The sequence below is a fragment of the Lotus japonicus genome, chromosome 4 (assembly GCF_012489685.1).
Source record: "Lotus japonicus ecotype B-129 chromosome 4, LjGifu_v1.2".
Lineage (NCBI taxonomy): Eukaryota > Viridiplantae > Streptophyta > Magnoliopsida > Fabales > Fabaceae > Lotus > Lotus japonicus.
Genome location: NC_080044.1, coordinates 55,562,793 through 55,579,824, shown reverse-complemented (window position 1 = coordinate 55,579,824; position 17,032 = coordinate 55,562,793). Strand labels below are relative to the sequence as shown.

Sequence of the window (17,032 nt, the reverse complement as noted above, 5' to 3'; positions counted from 1 at the left end):
GCAAAAATGGCTTCGAGATGGGAAGCTGATTGCATATACAAACCATGCCCTTTCTTCAAGAATCCTTGAGTATCTGCGAAAAAAAAAAGTCACAACCTCGCCAAAGACGTCCATAGGCCAGCAATAGAACCTGAACACACCTAAAGGAGTAGGAAGGGGAAAGGCAAAGCCAGCGACCGCATGATGACAGACATGGTTGCCAACGTCGACCTGTGAAGGGATGATGCAATTGGGTGACAACATGGGCCATTGTGTTGTGTGAGAACAAAAGAAAAATGTAGTTGTCCCAAAAAAAAAGGCCCGTGAACAGTAACCGGGATTTAGAAATTAAGGATAGAAGATTTGGCTTTAACAATAAAATACCAAATTTTATTTCAATTTGGTAAAAGCAAATAACATATTGGGCAAAACAAAGGCTTTGACAATAAAATACCAATGTGCCAAACCCATTGTAAAATAAAACCAGGGGAGGGATAGTAATAGGTTGTTTCCTTTCAAATGTCTTAATCAAATTCAAAACTTGATCTCTTTATATGTCAATCATACTTCCAACATCTCAAGTGTGGCGCGATATCACAATTCACAATTAAATAATAATAATGTTATACCTTACCCTGTGAAGATTCATCATGGACACTAATATGGAAACCTGAGTAGCAAAAACATAGGACAATCACACTTGCTCTTGGTGCTATTCCAAACAGTCAGATCAATTCTACAAGTCACCCTAGGTGAAAAAAGCACCTTGACCTGCATTATTAGTGCATAGAGAAAAGTAAAATCATAGTCTACTTCATAATTTTTGAAAGTATTAAGTAAACTTAAGAATTAGTAGTAGTACATCTTTGAAAACACATCTATGTAAGACAGAATAAAAATATACGGATACCTCTTCAAATGTATATCCTTGGCCAGCATTCCCACTATCTACTCTGGAACGTCTAGAATGTGCTTCTTCACCTCCTTTTGCCCCAGGACAAGCTGACCATCTCGACCTGGCAGGCCATCATCTGACTTAGTCACAGCTGAAACAGGCTTTGTAATCTCCTCCACCTTCCCAGGAGCAGACACATTAGATTGAGGCTTTGTATCAGCAGTTCTATTTGCAACCTCCATATATCAGGGAAGCTGTGTACGCCGAAAGAAAAAGCGGAAGAGCAAAAGTTGGCATAGTCTGTGAAGGAAATGGCAGTCCCCAATAAGTCTTACTGCCGGTGTTCCTGTATTAATGCTAATTGGCATAAATGTTGAAGGACCACTGATGGGGTTAGGAGCTGAATTGGACCCTTCATCAGTACTGTAGTGCTACTAATCTTGGCAATAGCCCCTTGTACCCATGTTTGCAACTGTGTACTTCCCATGGAGCTAGTGGTCCCATTTTGACCTGGAAAAATATTTAAATCATTTCAGTTAGGTATGTAAAACAATAACAATCACGCTAATTCAGGGTAGGATAATTGAGCATGAGTATTAGAAGAGAAGAAGCAAACTAATTTGCAATTTAAAAGTGTGGATCTATACTTGTTTTTCAATGGTTAGAACTGTAGCAAGGATAGGCTGCACTAATACTACCAATCTTAGTGTTATGGGCATGCCAAGATCCCAGAGGAGCAGTAAAAGCCCAACCAGTGGATTACATCCATTGATTGTTTTCTAATGCCATAAGAGGAGGTTAATTAACTATCCTATGGGGATATCCATATAGAGGCATGTTATTTGATAAAGCAAACTATGTAATGAATATTTACTTTAAAAAAAGGTTAATTATTTGTTGATCCTTTTCTTTGTGAATTTCTCAATAGGTCATTTCAATTGAAAATCTATCAATTGGTCTCTAGTTTCAGTTGCAAAAACACTTGTAATTGAAGACTGGATTCAAGGAATCAATTGAGAAAGCTTCTCAATCTAGAAGAGTCCACTCATAGTTTTTTATCATAGCAATCTATTATTAATAATAAAGAGCACACTGCCAATGTGCGACAAAAACTAAGACATTTAATTAAAAAAAAAAACTTATTTAAATTAAAAAAACAATATAATTGGGCCTCACCTATCTATCTAAGACCCACAACACCGACAGATTGTACTATAAAATCGGGGGGAAGCTTAAGAATTTTAATCATACAAAATTAGGGTTTCTAATCATGAAACTTGGTATCGAGTTTCTCCCATGGGAAATTCAAGTAGAAATCTTGTCGTGGCTTCCGGTGAAGACCCTCATGCAATTCAAGTGCGTTTGCAAATCATGGAAATCACTCATCTCTAACGACAAATTGTTCAAAAAAAATCACCTGCACAAATCGGCCAGAAACAACCACTGCCTCTTCACCCTACAGGTAGGCCGGGGCTGCTACCACGATGAAGACGAGGACCACTGCCTCGTTCCGTGCCCGGTGCGTCGTTTGGTTGAGGATCCGTCATCCTTGATCGATGAAGACGGGTGCTGCAATTTGAAGGGCAAGTACTGGCTCATTGACTCATGTAACGGCTTGGTCTGTTTTCGCTACACTTGGGGTTATACTTGGGGTTATGATTACCTTCAGGGCAGGTGCCGCTTCCGGTTCTGGAACCCGGCTACACGCTTGTGGTCTAAAAAGTCGCCAACCCTTATCATGGACAGAATGCGCTTTGGATTCGGCTATGATGATTCAAGTGACACTTATAAGGTGGTGGGAATTGCGATTTCTCTTCGGGGCCAAGAGTGGCATTGGGAGACAGCGGTTTATTGTATGGGTGATAGTTGTTTGAGAGAGATTTCGAGTAAACCTAGTTTGGGACTTTCGCCAATGGGACACACTGGCATTGGACTGTTTGCGGGTGGTTGTCTTAATTGGTTAGCAGTTGAGGAGTTGAAAAGGCCTAAACAAAACCTCCAGCGGTTGCCATTGGTGATTCTTTCATTTGACATGCATAAAGAGACTTATAGATCTTTTTCATTGCATGAAGATATTAGTGTTGTTATACACACCTTAGTGTTTTGGGAAATTGTCTGTGCCTTTTTCAAGACCGTAAAGGAACCCATTTTGATGTGTGGCAAATGAGAGAGTACGGTGTTCGAGAGTCTTGGACTCGATTGGTGAGTGTCAGCTATGAACATCTTGAAGCTGATAACTGTTCAATGCTTAGGTCGTGGCCGCTGATCTTCTTGGGTGAAGATGGTGACATCCTAATGCTCATCAGAAATAAAAATCTGGATGTTATGTTGTGTAATCTAAGTGATAATAGTGTGAAATATGTTCAACGTCCTGCCAACAAACATTGGAGTGGGCCCATGGTTATGTAGAAAGTCTAGTTTCACCTTATTAAGATTAAGGTTATTGTCATGATTTGGGTTGAAGGTTGGACCTGTACTGGTTTGTTTTCGAATCTGATCTGCTGTGTATGCTGCTAAATCATCACTGCTCATTGGTTTTTTGCTGCTTTTTTTTTTTCTTTTTGTGGTGGATGTTTTTTTTTTTTTGCTGTTTGATTGTTTTGACTCGCTGGATTGGGGCTGCCTTTGCGTTTTCTTTGGGTGGATGTAGCTTCTGTTCTTGCTTTTTTCTCCTTTTATTGTTCCTATGTATCTTTGTTTACTTTATTTCTTTCTAGCTTGCTGTCAAGGCTTTGGCCTTTTTATTTTCTTGTCATTCCACTGATGCAGCGCTTTGTATTGTTTTAATTTATGCTTTTTCTTCATGTAATCCCTTTTCGGTGCTTAAACTCTTGCCTACTTCATGAGAAGGTTGTTCTCATGGCTTTTCTCATCAATAATATTTCTATTTTCTTGAAAAAAAGATTAAGGTTTTGTTTCTTGATAAAGCTCTTTTTTTTTTTTTTTTTTTTTTTTTTTTTTTTTTTTTTTTTTTTTTTTTTTTTTTTTTTTTTTTTTGCCATTTTCTAATTTTTTACATGCAGATAAGAATTGCATATTCTAGCTCAATTGAAAATACATAATTTGTAAAAAGCCTAAAAATGATAAATGGTTGTGCAGTAAATAAACTCAGTATTACAGTATATTATATTCTGGCAAGCTTGATGTGTAGATTACAAACTCATAATCGATCAATATTCTTTCCACTGTTTAAATGAAATGGTTCTACACAACATCAAGTTGCACCCTAACTATTCGCTTTTGATCATTGTTTTGAACGATTAATTAACTTACTGGGTCTTGAGTCTTCTGCAACTGATAACTGAGCTGCTTCTTCAACTTTATAGAACATTTCTCTTTTTCTATTCCCTTTTTTTAAGAATCCATATGAAGAACTTATATTAGCAACACTAACCTTCAATTTCAATTTTCAAGTATGAATTTAACCTTTTATACCTGGTTGAGTACATGAGTTCTTTCTTGGTGTTGAATTCTTTCATCACTTTCTTCCTCCACATTCTCTAAAATTTGTTTCAGAATCTTTTCTTCCTCTGCATCAAGATTTTGCATACACTGTTCAAATGCAGATAACAGCACTGGACTAAATATAGAGTCCTCACTGGACTCATCTGACTGATTTGCCTACTCATTTTTTCAGGTGATTGATAGATATAAAGACTTGGCATTCTCAGAGTATGCAAGGGTAGGAAGAGCGCTGATTCTGTATGAAGTTGGTGACAGAGAACAAGCGATTGCAGAGATGGAAGACGTTTCAATATCTCTCTAAGAGGGTATCCAGGTATGTTCACAGGCTTAGCATTTTATAATTATGCTGCAGAAGGAAAATATTCACCTTTCTCTAATATTATTTTTTTTCCCTCAAGCAGAAGTACATGCAGCTCTTGCAGCAGCCTTATCTTGCCCTACCAAAATCATGGCAAATTATTAAAAGTATCTCAACAGCTCTCTCACTGTATTCTTGATCAGATACCTTGAAAACCAAGTTGACCAAAGTTTTGATACCATTTGGGTGGTTCGTCACCCTCTTTAGCACTTTCTAGCTCCAAATACTTGTATCATTTTGTAACGTTCAGATTGATTTCTGTTCTAAATTTGTCTATGAGCGAAAGTAACTCAAACTTGATTATTAACTTTTCTCTTTTTGGAATCACTTTTGAATCCTTTTATCATTAAAAAGTGGTTTTTGATTCCTTCTTGTATAAGATTTAGTGTAAGATTGTTTTGATTTCTAAGCCAGAATTAATCTGTTTCTCCTTAGTAGCCCTTTGATCTAGATTTGTATCCATTTTTAGTCATAGTTTGTATTTAGTCTGTTTGGACTAATACACATCATGCATCCATTTTCACTCATAGTTTGTATTTAATATCTGGTACTCTCTTCAATATTTTTTTTTTCTTAAAAAAAATTCCTCCATTATTATTCATCAGTAAAAGCATGAGTACAAATACTTAGTTTATAGAACTAAAAACTTCTTTAATTCCAATACAATAATACACAAATACTAGTTTAAAGAACTACGGAGTTCTTTAATCCTAATACAATAATACAGATTTGAGATGCATACTAATCAACATAAAAAGTAAACTAACCACGTAAGAAAAGTACTTCAGGATAACATATCACTCTGTTCGGTCTTGGGCATGAGATTGGTAGGTTCATGTGATCGAAACAAAAGCGAACTTCTGTTATCGTATCTGGCCTATTAGTAGGGCAAATGACTTGAACATAATAACCATATGTATGCAATAGATTTTGCTCAATATCAAATAAGCTATATGTGTTTTGGTTACTAGGCATACAATTTATTGCTGACTCCACGCGTGAACGTTCATGTATAACCCTATATAAATCTAGGGCTAGCCAAAAGTAATCAAATTGACTGAAATGTTGGTGGGTCATACATGTTCCGTGCTTGTTAAATTCCATTTCCCAAAACCCATCATCCCGATTTTCCCTCAGGTCAGGCCACACATTCTTAAGGTTAATCATCAAATTCTGAGTCTGCGAAAAGAAACATTTAAATTAAATCAAAACATGCAAGTTTAACCCTAAATAATTAGACACAAAAAACAAAGTATTATAATTATTGACTCACTTGTGCATCCCTAGGATTATATCTTGGGTTTGGGCAACTCTGTGGATTGCAGTCCTACTATTTGAGGGCCAAAGCCCATGTATAGTAAAACTGTAATAAATATTTGCACAAATTAATTATCTTGTGAACCAAATAATATATTTATAGAGCCACCAATTACAAAAGTTTTACAATACCTTCCCTTAAAAGCCACAAACTTTCTAGGGTCACATCCATTGTTGTTGTTCTCTCCACAAAACCCAGAAGCCCACGTTAATGAAAATGTGAGGTAGTCGAATTGTCCATTCGCATGAACAAAATGAGAGATAAAAATAAGTAAAAAAAATTTATATATCATGTTAACCTGATTAAAATCGAAATGCTAATTAAGCAATTGATTTTTTTTTTGAAGGGTAAGCAATTGATATTGCTCATAGCTATTTATAGTTATATGAAATATGAAATGGATGACACTTTTTATCATGATTTATAACCTCTTGATGAACCTCTCAAATTTGCATGACAAAACAACAACACTAAACCTATGTGTAAGACCCTTAGAAATAGTCCAAGGGTATTTAGGTAATTTACTTTATTATTATTAAAATATATATTATTATTATTATTATTATACATTGCTTGACTCTATGAATATTGATTGATCTTAAATACTAGTGAATTGTATTTCTTTAGAAGAAATATTAGGTTGGTTTCTTTATCAAGTTCTTCATTTTCTTCAAAACGTTTTCCGTCCTCAAGGTTTAGAAGAGAAGACTTCTTCGTTGGACTAGTTTTACGCTTGGAATAAGTCAAGATGATTGTACTCATCGTTGAGATAGAGTAAGCCTTGTTCATGATGGATCATTTGTTGCGGCACGACGTTGGAGGATGTTGTTCTTGATATGATGGATGTTGTTCTTTATATGATAGATGTGGAGCCTCTTGAGTATCCTGTATGACTATATCTTTAGTTGGTTTTTTGGGTTGTGTCTGTAATCCTCAAACCATTTACTTTTCAGTTCTAGGGTCATCACCGTCCTTGAAGTTTCTGCTTCCTCTGTGTTGACTCGGGAGGGATGACTTAATTTCCTTATTTCACAATACTTTGGATAAAAATGCCTTCGTAGCTCTCTTACTAAAGCTTTTAATTAATTCAAATTTTCCGCTATCTTTACTTATACAGTATTATTTATTCTTGCAATATTATGATTTTAACTGTCAAGAAATCAGGGCGTTACACTATGCGTGCTATAGCTAATAGAAAACCAAAACAAATCCAATGGAGCACATGCGAATTCGATTATTTCATTAGAGTTTTTTCAAATTTCTTTTCCACAACAATGTCTTGCTTCCATGACAAGATTTATGCAATTCAAGAACGTTAATTCCAATGGAGCACATGTGAATTCGATTATTTAACAATTCAAGAACGTTAATTCCCATCAACTTATGCAAGAAATCAAATCAAGATCTAAAAGTTTTAAAGAAAATTGAAAATACGGCTTCCCCGTGTTTGATAGGTTCACATCATAAAAATTGCTCAGACCGGGAGATTGTTCTCATAGAATTTTTGGAAAATCATTTTGTTCAGACAATGAGTAATTAATTTAATTCAATTCCTATGTAGTTTCGGAAATCAAGAACTCTCATGACTCTAACATGTGGTTCTATAAATTTGAGGTAATTCTTCTCCATCAAATCATATCTTAATCTTAATCTTAATCTTAATAATATATAAAGCTCATCCACCAAAGTGGGCCACATTGCTACATAATTTCCACATGTTTGCATTCTATTGGTTGTTGCCATTGAATTTCCAAATGACATCGTCTGATTGGTCCACATTGTTTAATTTTCATTGGTCAAATTTAATGAGTCAATAAATCAGTAATTAAATAAATCAATAAATGTTGACATTCCAAGTTTTTCCAAGATTGAAGGCTGAAATTATTATCGTCGAACCTATCATCGTCGTCGAATTCGAACGCGGTGGTTCTAGGGAAGTGCACATGTGGTCGCGATTGTTGTCTTTTCCAACAGCGTTTTGCTGTCTTCATCATCTTCATTGCCAATTTCTAAAGGCAATTAAACTTTTCATGTATTCTTTCGGTGATTGAGATTGAGCATTTCAAATGTTTTGCTGTTGTTGAAATTGAAGATGGAGCATTTCGATAATTGCTATTTCAGATTTAGGGTTCAGGGTGGATGGGATTTTATTAAATCTGATGTGGAAAAAGAAATCCAAAGTGGAAAAAAGAAATCCAAAATGTCAAATTTTGATTGAAAAACTGGACCTAAGCAACTGTATGTAAGTTTTGCCCATACACTGGAGGCTATTAAAATGATAAACACTTACATGCTTGACATGGTAGCTGCACCATAACATGAATATCTGAGCTCCGACTCTGCCTTGTTATTTGATGAAGATTCTGAAATTGAGGGTGAGTGGTTTATAATAGAATTTTTGAACAACACTAAAAGCTTAGGAATCACTAACCACAAACTATTATGAAAGTAGGTACTCCAATCATTCTTTTGAGAAATATAGACCAAGCAGCAGGTTTACGCAATGGAACCAGGTTAATTGTGGATGAACTTGGTGAACATGCTATTGGTGCAACTGTTATCACGGGAACACATGCTAATGACAAAAGTACACATTTCAAGAAGGAACCAAGACCATTCTAATTTCATATTTCCAATTAAATTCAGAAAGAAGACAATTTCCAATTGCAGTATGCTTCACGATGACCATAAACAAATGCAAGGACAAACACTATCTCAGGTTGGACTCTTCCTTCTGAGGCCCCTCTACACTCATAGTCAGTTATATTTACCTCTCTCTACAATACATTCAAGAAAGAGTCTTAAACTTTGTATACTGGATACAGAGATGGTACCCGCGCTAGGTGAGGACGAGGAGGGTCTCCCCACTCCCCATCCCCGCATCCCTTCTCTGTCCCCATCCCCACTCCCTATCCCGTAGCGGGGTGAATTTTCACGTCATCCCCACCTCCCCACAGCTCCCACGGATCCCCATTGGGATCACTAATATATCATTAAAAATAAAATAAAAAATGCATAAATTTATACCTAGACCTCAAAAGTTTAAATATATAAACCACATATTTTTTACCTCAATAACATTTTTATCTTCATTAAGAATATGTTGTTCAAATTGAAATTTTGAAGTAGTGCCTAATTGGCTACGTTTATGCTCCTTTATATTTTTTATTAGCTACTTGACTTTATTATTAAGGGTATTAATGAATTTTTACCTATGCACATGGGGCGAGGAGGGTGATCCCCACCCCACCCTCACGGAAAAAAAATTTCCCAAGATCAGGTCCCCAAATGGGGTAATCCCCACATGCAGGTGAAAATTTTCATCCCTAACTGGATGATTCGGGCAAACAATAGACCAGTACTATAAATGTAGTGTTTAAGAAGTTTTTTGAAATTGTTTGATATATACAACATAATTTCATTTATTTATTTCATTTTTCTCTTCATATATTATTATATGGTTGACTTATACACGATTGACTTATTTATAATTTAAATTATATATATGAAAACTAATTTATTTATTAAAAAAATATAACATAAAATTAATTTATTTATTAAAAAATATAACATAAAATTTCGTGCAACGCACTAGTCTTAATAATATATAAAGCACATCCACCAAAGTGGGTCATATTGTGTTTTAAATTCTACATGGTTTTCAACTATTGGTTGGTACAATGATTTTCCAAATGTTTGATTTTGATTGGTCAATATTGATGACTTTTCATTGGTGCATATTGATGACTCAATAAAGTAGAAAATTAAAAAATTAAATTTGTATTATTAGGAATATACTTTTGTTTTCAAAAGAATGTTCCTTTGTAAGAAAAACGGTTTTCAAAAGATGTGTCACACGTTTAATTCATATGTTTTTCCTGGGTATGCGTTTTCTCATTCTCAACTCCTCTCCCTGCTCTGCGTTTTCTCTCTGTGTCAACTCTTCAACTTCAATCCTCATCATCTAACCATGCTCCTCACCGCCGTCATTGTTTTCTCCTCTTCGTCACCGCCATCACGTTCTCTCCGCTTCGTCCTCTAATGCCTCAAATCCCTTTTTTTTGTGACAAATCCATGATTTCGATTGTGGATGACAAGGTATGACTCTTCGTTGTTTGAAGTGTTAATTCTAATCTCTTTATAATTTTTCAGATTTTATGCTTTTGATAATTTTGATTTTTTTTCCTAATTTTCGAACAGCTTAGAGGTTGAAAAATGCAATTCGGTCGCCGCTTACTCACAGTCACACTGAGCCGCCAACATGTCCTTCAGAGCTACTTCAAAACCTAATTTTGGAACTTTTTCAGGCTGAATAAGAGCCCCATTAGTGTCTCCGTTATAACACACAGGTACCATGAACATTACTAAGAATTTCTATTATAATATGGTCTTTTAATATGAAATAGGAGCTGATTTCAATCTTGCCATATTTGAAGTTATTCAATCAAATTATCTTGATGATAGTTAATGTAGGAAATCATACCATTTATACATTGATACTCTTAGTCGTAAATGTATTTAAATGACTATTAAATGTCACATTCAATAAACATTATTATTGTAACAATTTTTTTAGAAGGCAATTTCATGATGGAATCATGGCCTTATTTAGTTTGAATTGAATTCAATAAATTGATTGGCAGATGTGGTACGCTGGCCTATGAGCTATATATTTACATGAAAGTTAGGCCATTGGTTTTAATCTTCTTTATTTGACTGTTTCAAATTTCTGGCGGTGGTGCTTGCTTCAATGCAGTGGCAAGGAAAAGAAGAACTGACATAGCAGAGTTGAAGTTTAGCTATTACGAAAGAAGCTATGGCTATAACAAAATAATCTCAAAGCAAGCACTACCCCCTCCATTCTTTCTTGTGTTTTTTTCTTTTATTTTCCTAGCTGTATTTCCTCTCTGGCTAACTATCCCATGCATACCTTGCTTTTCTAAAGCATTAGTTTTCCATGGTAAATTATAATATGCAAAGTGCAATGTCACTGCAAAAGGAGAATGTGTTGGAAATATAGTGGGATTTTCATTTGTGATACAAAGAGACAACACTATTTTGAATTTTATAGTGCTTTTTAATTGTTAGGCTATGAGTATTGGAGCTAGATTTGGTGGGAGTATGAACTATCAGTACATTTGACGCTTCACAAGAATGGAGGGGGTGCTCAAGGCCAAAGGTAATCAATCTTCCCTTTTCACAATATTGTATTTTGTTTGATAAGAATTCTTTTTTCACCCCATTGTTAGCCTCATAAGTATTATAACATTGTAGAACATTTGAACATTTTGTGGTGTTGCATTTTTTTTTGTTGCCTAGATCTTCTTTTTGAATAAAACTGCAAAGTCCATAGTATGTCACCTCAGGCTTGACTTATCCTTAAAAAGTAAAGCAAGAATTTCTTCCACGGCCTTTATTTTAGGATAATACTTTGGAATACCTAATAGTTCCTTAATTTTATAACTGCCGTGTAATTAGGATCATTACTTGAATTTCACTTGTGATTTTCCCGTCAGGATGTAATATACTACACGGAAGGAAGAATGCCGAAAATTGTTTCCTCTAATTGGAAGTGGTAGATCACGATGGGATTGGTTGAATAGTCAGCCAATTCAAGATCCATTATTTCTGTCAGAAACAAATCAAGCGAAGGGATTGGTTGTACTTCCTCCATATAATAATAGGCCCTCAAGTAATGTGTTAATGCAATTTTAGAAAACGAAACTGGTGTCTATTTAGTAGGAGTTGCTCCTGATGTTGTTTTGGGGGCTTGGACCTAGAAGCATTAAAGTCCAAAGTTTAAGGGATTGATTAGGAATTCTTTCTCAAGTTGCTTAAATGAGATTAAGTTTGAGAGGATTCTTTTCTATTATAATAGATGCATCAAATGGGGTTTCACAATAACCTACTAAGTCTAGGTTAATTGTTTATTAAGTATATTATGATATTGCAGAAAACCAAAGAAGGGTTCATGTTATCATGGGTGAGAGAAAATAATTAACATTCTTTACTATATGTGTTTGAACTTTTGACTGAAAATTTAAGCTCATTTTATGGGTATCTTTGTTGAGATTGTGGCTTCAAGGATAGTTACGCATGTTTCTGCTGCATGTGCATTTGGAATTGGAGCTGATATTTGGTACTGAAGAAAAGTGTGTGGTGAGAGCTAAATCAGCAGTCACATGTGTAGTTCAAAGCAACATTAGAGTAACTGACATAAATATAGATGATATGCTTCTTGAGCATTGTGTGCTATTTAAATAGATGTTTTCCTTAGTAACGAAGTGTAGAAGGAATAATGGGAGGAAACATTTTTTTTCATTGTGATCAAATAACAAAGGATGATGTGGATGGTGCTTCTACTTAGATTTTACTTATTTATTTCATTGTGATAAAATAAAATGAAACTTTATTTCCTTTTGATAGAATAACAGAGGATCATGTTTTCAATTATAAGAATCATGATTTCACTTTATTATATTGGTTTGCTTTAGCTGATATTGCATTTTTTAGGATGGTTTTGTGCTTTTTGTTAATTCGGGGTGGATTTTCATTAAGGCCACCTAAATTTGAGTTAGCTACTAACATCAACATTTGGTTCATGGCTATCCCAAGTAAGCCTCTTCTCTCTTCTCCATCCGCTTCACTTACGGTGTTGCCCCTTTTCACATGAATTATTTCAATTTTCTATATTTCACCAGGAGGAATTTTTTTTCCAGTTGTTTGATAATGTATTATGTTTCATGCTCTTCAGTTTCATGATGCTTAGGGTTTGAGGAGTTTCCATGCAATCACAATATCTTTTCTCATGAAATTATCATCTGCTGATTTGAGCTTGAGGTTTTTTAAGGTTTGAAGCATGGAGTTAAGATATCCTGAATGGGGATCATTGAAGATTGAGTGCATTTTTTTGGTAATTCTCATTATACCTTATTATTTCTTATTATTTGGTTTTCAGTGGATGTTATGTTTGGCCCAAGTATCATCCAGGTATTGCTTTCGGAAAATATAATGAACCTTCCAAGGTATAAACTTTTTTTTTCCTTGCAAATTTCAGAGTAAGTTTCCTTGCTAATTTCTTGCTTTCAAATTTTCAAGGAATGGACAGACTTTCTAAATATAAGTATAAGTGGAACAATAAGGGCGGTATCTAAAGCTAGATATTAGTATTACCTTTTTATCTAGCTCACTAATATTTTTTATCTTCTTTTTGTCTAGGATTGAAGACTTTTCTTTGACCCACAAGATTCACTCAGATTCACAAGTAAGAAGGATAGAGAGGATGAAGCAGGGACAAAACTGATAAATCATTTTTGCTTGCCTGTATAATGGTGCGTGATACTTATATGTAGTAGCTGACAGGTTTATTTGTATAGATAGACTTTTTAAAGTATATAAGATGTATGCTTGAGATTTATATGTACTTTTTGCTTTCTTGGTTGGTAGGTTTTTTGTTCTTAAGCTGTTGGGCACTAAAAGGATGTACAGAGGTTGACTTACAGCTCAATTAGGTTCCCTTATTTATGGGTATTTTTTAGAAGTAGATTATGTGTCATGACTTCTTAGTTTTTCTTTAATCTTTGTGCTGATTGGATTCTTGGCTTCTACTGTTGAAAATTTAGCACGTAGTACTTCCTTAATTTTTTTGTGACAATTTATAGCACTATTATTGCATGTATCATCATCACAATAAGCAAAAATATGGTGAGTGCTGATGTAAAAATGTGGGAGCTGAATTTTGAATATATAGTAATCATTACATTTGTATATGTTTGTTGATGTTAATAGGTCGGAGCTTAATTGTTGAATATGGTATAAACGTGGTTGGAACTAAGCCAACCTTTTGTGCAGGGATTGAATGAACATGAACCTGAGGGGTCAGAAATTTATGACTCTGCAGCTCATCAGATCTGAATCATACCCTTTCTTGAGATTGCTTTCATTTTCTTGTGTTTTTCTTCTCAACTCATGTGTTGTTGTTGTGTTAGACATCACTGATGTTGTTGATGGTAATGGCAGCATGAAGTTGGATTCTTTAGATTGATGGACGTGGATAATATCAATGAGCATATCTTAACTCCAAAATTCTTGCATCCCATCATGCTTTTCTTTTAACTTTATGCATATGATTTCAAAGGGAGAAATGAGACGAGTCAAAGGCTTGGACAGAATCTATGAGCCTTTTGAACTCAGAGTCTTTTGAGTCTATGAGCCTTATACAAGTTGAGAGAGTGGAAGTCTTGCCAAAGCAAAACAATTACACCTATGAATCTGATGTAAGAAACACCAATGATAATAAATACGATGAGCGCATTATTGAAGTATTTTTAAGTTTGAATTTAAGTATGTCATGCCAAATTGATGGACTATAGTTGGATCACATGGTATTACCTTTTTTCACTGTTGGTGTAAGTAGTTAAACAAATTTATAGTCAGTTATTTTAATAAATTCATTAGTAAACTAATTTAGAAGTTGTACGTAGCACTCTCCTCTTTCTCTTCTTCATGGTTAGTCATGTAGCACTCTCTAGAGTACAATCAAATAGAGATCTTAAAATATGTATACTCTCTTCTTCATGGTCAGTTGTACGTTGCACTCTCTAGAGTACGACCAAAGAGGGGTCTTAAAATTTGTATATTGTATCATGCAAGAAACAAACAGACTTCTACCTTGAATGTAGTATATAAGGAAGTTTTTGGTAATGTTTGTGGTATTTTTTTGGGCGCATTTGAAAATTAACGATTGTTTTATTGAACGAACATGTATTTACTTATTCTTTTTTACCAAGTAAATTATCCAGTTTACGTATTGAAATTTTTTACTATTAAACAACATAACTAACATGTAACGTACATAATATCACGTTTTTTTCAACAGCAAAAAAATACATACTATCACAATTTAAATGAATTTAAGTTAATTCATTCATATATAAAAAAATGAAAAACCTAAAATTTTCGTGCAACGCACGAGTCATCACACTAGTAATATATAAAGCTCATCCACCAAAGTGAGTCATATAGTAACTTAAATGACACATGTATTAATTTTATTGGTGGTTAAAATGAATTTCCAAATGTCTTCTTCTGATTGGTCCATAATTGATGACTTCTCATTGGTCCAAATTGATGACTCACTAAATCAATAAATTCAAATTTTAATTCATTCAATCAATACATTTTGAAATTTATTGGCACATGTGGAACATTTGGACCGAATTAGGAAATATAGCAAGTTGTCAGATCAAATAAATATAGCAAGTTGTAAGTGTATTAACACTTTTGGCACGGTTTATTATTTTTTTGCAATTAACCGGTTTTTTTTTCCTTTTGTCAATATGTATGAATTTTTTTTGGTAACAATATATATATGAATGAGACCGAATAAGGAAATATATATGATTTTAACCCAATTTCTTTATGGAATTAACCGTTAAATTTGGCTAATAAGTAAAAAAGAATGTTTTTTCTCATGGAATTTGTGTTCTGTTATTTGAAATCGTTTAAAAAAAATTTAAAATCCCGCATTTTTCAGACATTCATGACTATATAAATTCACATGTTCATACCAATTATACCACCAAAAAAATACCCTAACCCCTAATGTTTAATTCTTTTTTTCACTCAAATTTTATTTGTTGTCATCCATGGAGATGCAGAACTTTGTAGTTCTACATGATATGTGCAAGGTTTATTCTTTACCTTTTTTTTATGAAATATGTATGTATGTTTTGTATTGTCTAAGTAATTTGCAAGACTTTTGTTTGGTTAGTGAATACGATGTCATGCGGCTTAAACTTCAGAATGTCGGGACGTGATACATCGTTGACTCTCTAGGAAAAACTTTAGTGTTGAAATACGAAGTTCATGACGGTTTTGCTGCAATAACCGATGGATAGGCTGACCTCCGTTCATTTTACAAATTCAATTCCATTTGTTGATTTTTTTTTTGCCAAATAAGAAAAACCACATTTAATATCTCTATTTATAATGAGACTTTCATGTTGTCACGAAACCTAAAAATCATGTTTCTTCATGCTTTAGTTAGTTTTACCGACAGTAGAGACATTCCTTCTATATCAAAAATTGGCAGCGGTCGCCGAGTTCTTATCATATAAGAGGAAATATCATGAAATTGTTGTGAGACTTTCGGCTTATGAGGCTTCAGGAGTCCGGTTCGTAAGTTCAACTCTCCCTTTGATTATTTGTTGCGTCTTTATGTTTTTATTATTAAGCTTTCATCATTTTCATTGTTTGTTGACTAAAAGTGATAATCCATTATTTATAACAGGCTTTTCCATCCACTATTACTTCATTCCTCATGGAATTTGTGTCAGACTCGTATATATTGCAACCACAAAATATATTGGTAATTTATAATCTTAATAATATATAAAGTTCATCAACCAAAGTGAGCCACATTGCTATATAATTTTCAAATGTTTGTATTCTATTGATTTTTACTATTGAATTTCCACATGACTTATTCTTATTGGTCCACATTATTTAATTTTCATTGGTCAAAATTAATGAGTCCATAAATCAATAAATTAATTAATAATCAACAAATACAAAAGTTAATAAACCATTAACAGCTCAAATATGACATTCAATTTTGAACAAGGCCTTAATTTACGTGATCGTGGAATTTTTTTTTTCAAGCCAAGCTTTTATTTATCAAACAAGAATACAACCTTTATTAATTATAAATTTTACATTCAAATTTTGAATCAATTTTTTCCACGCGGGTTTGATTTACTACTTTTAATTGACCTTTATCTAAATTTTGGAATATACCAGTAATTGACGGTAGCGTGGATTGTTTTTTTCAAGGCCAGCTTTTAGAGTTTTATGAAGGAAGTATATAAGGAAAATATTCATGGTCACTTGATCTGGCAGCATAAGGAACATTATTCTTAGCGTAATAAATGCGGATAATAGTTGTTAAATAAATATGAATTTTATAAAATTTGAATCATTTCAAATTTTGATTATACTTATTACTTAGTCAATGGAA

General features: G+C 33.9%; 1 pseudogene; it reads left to right on the top strand.

Moving 5' to 3' along the window:
• Positions 1 to 2,111: 2,111 nt before the first annotated feature.
• On the top strand, positions 2,112 to 3,277 carry LOC130710982 (F-box/kelch-repeat protein At3g23880-like; annotated as a pseudogene).
• The last annotated feature ends 13,755 nt before the right edge of the window (positions 3,278 to 17,032 follow it).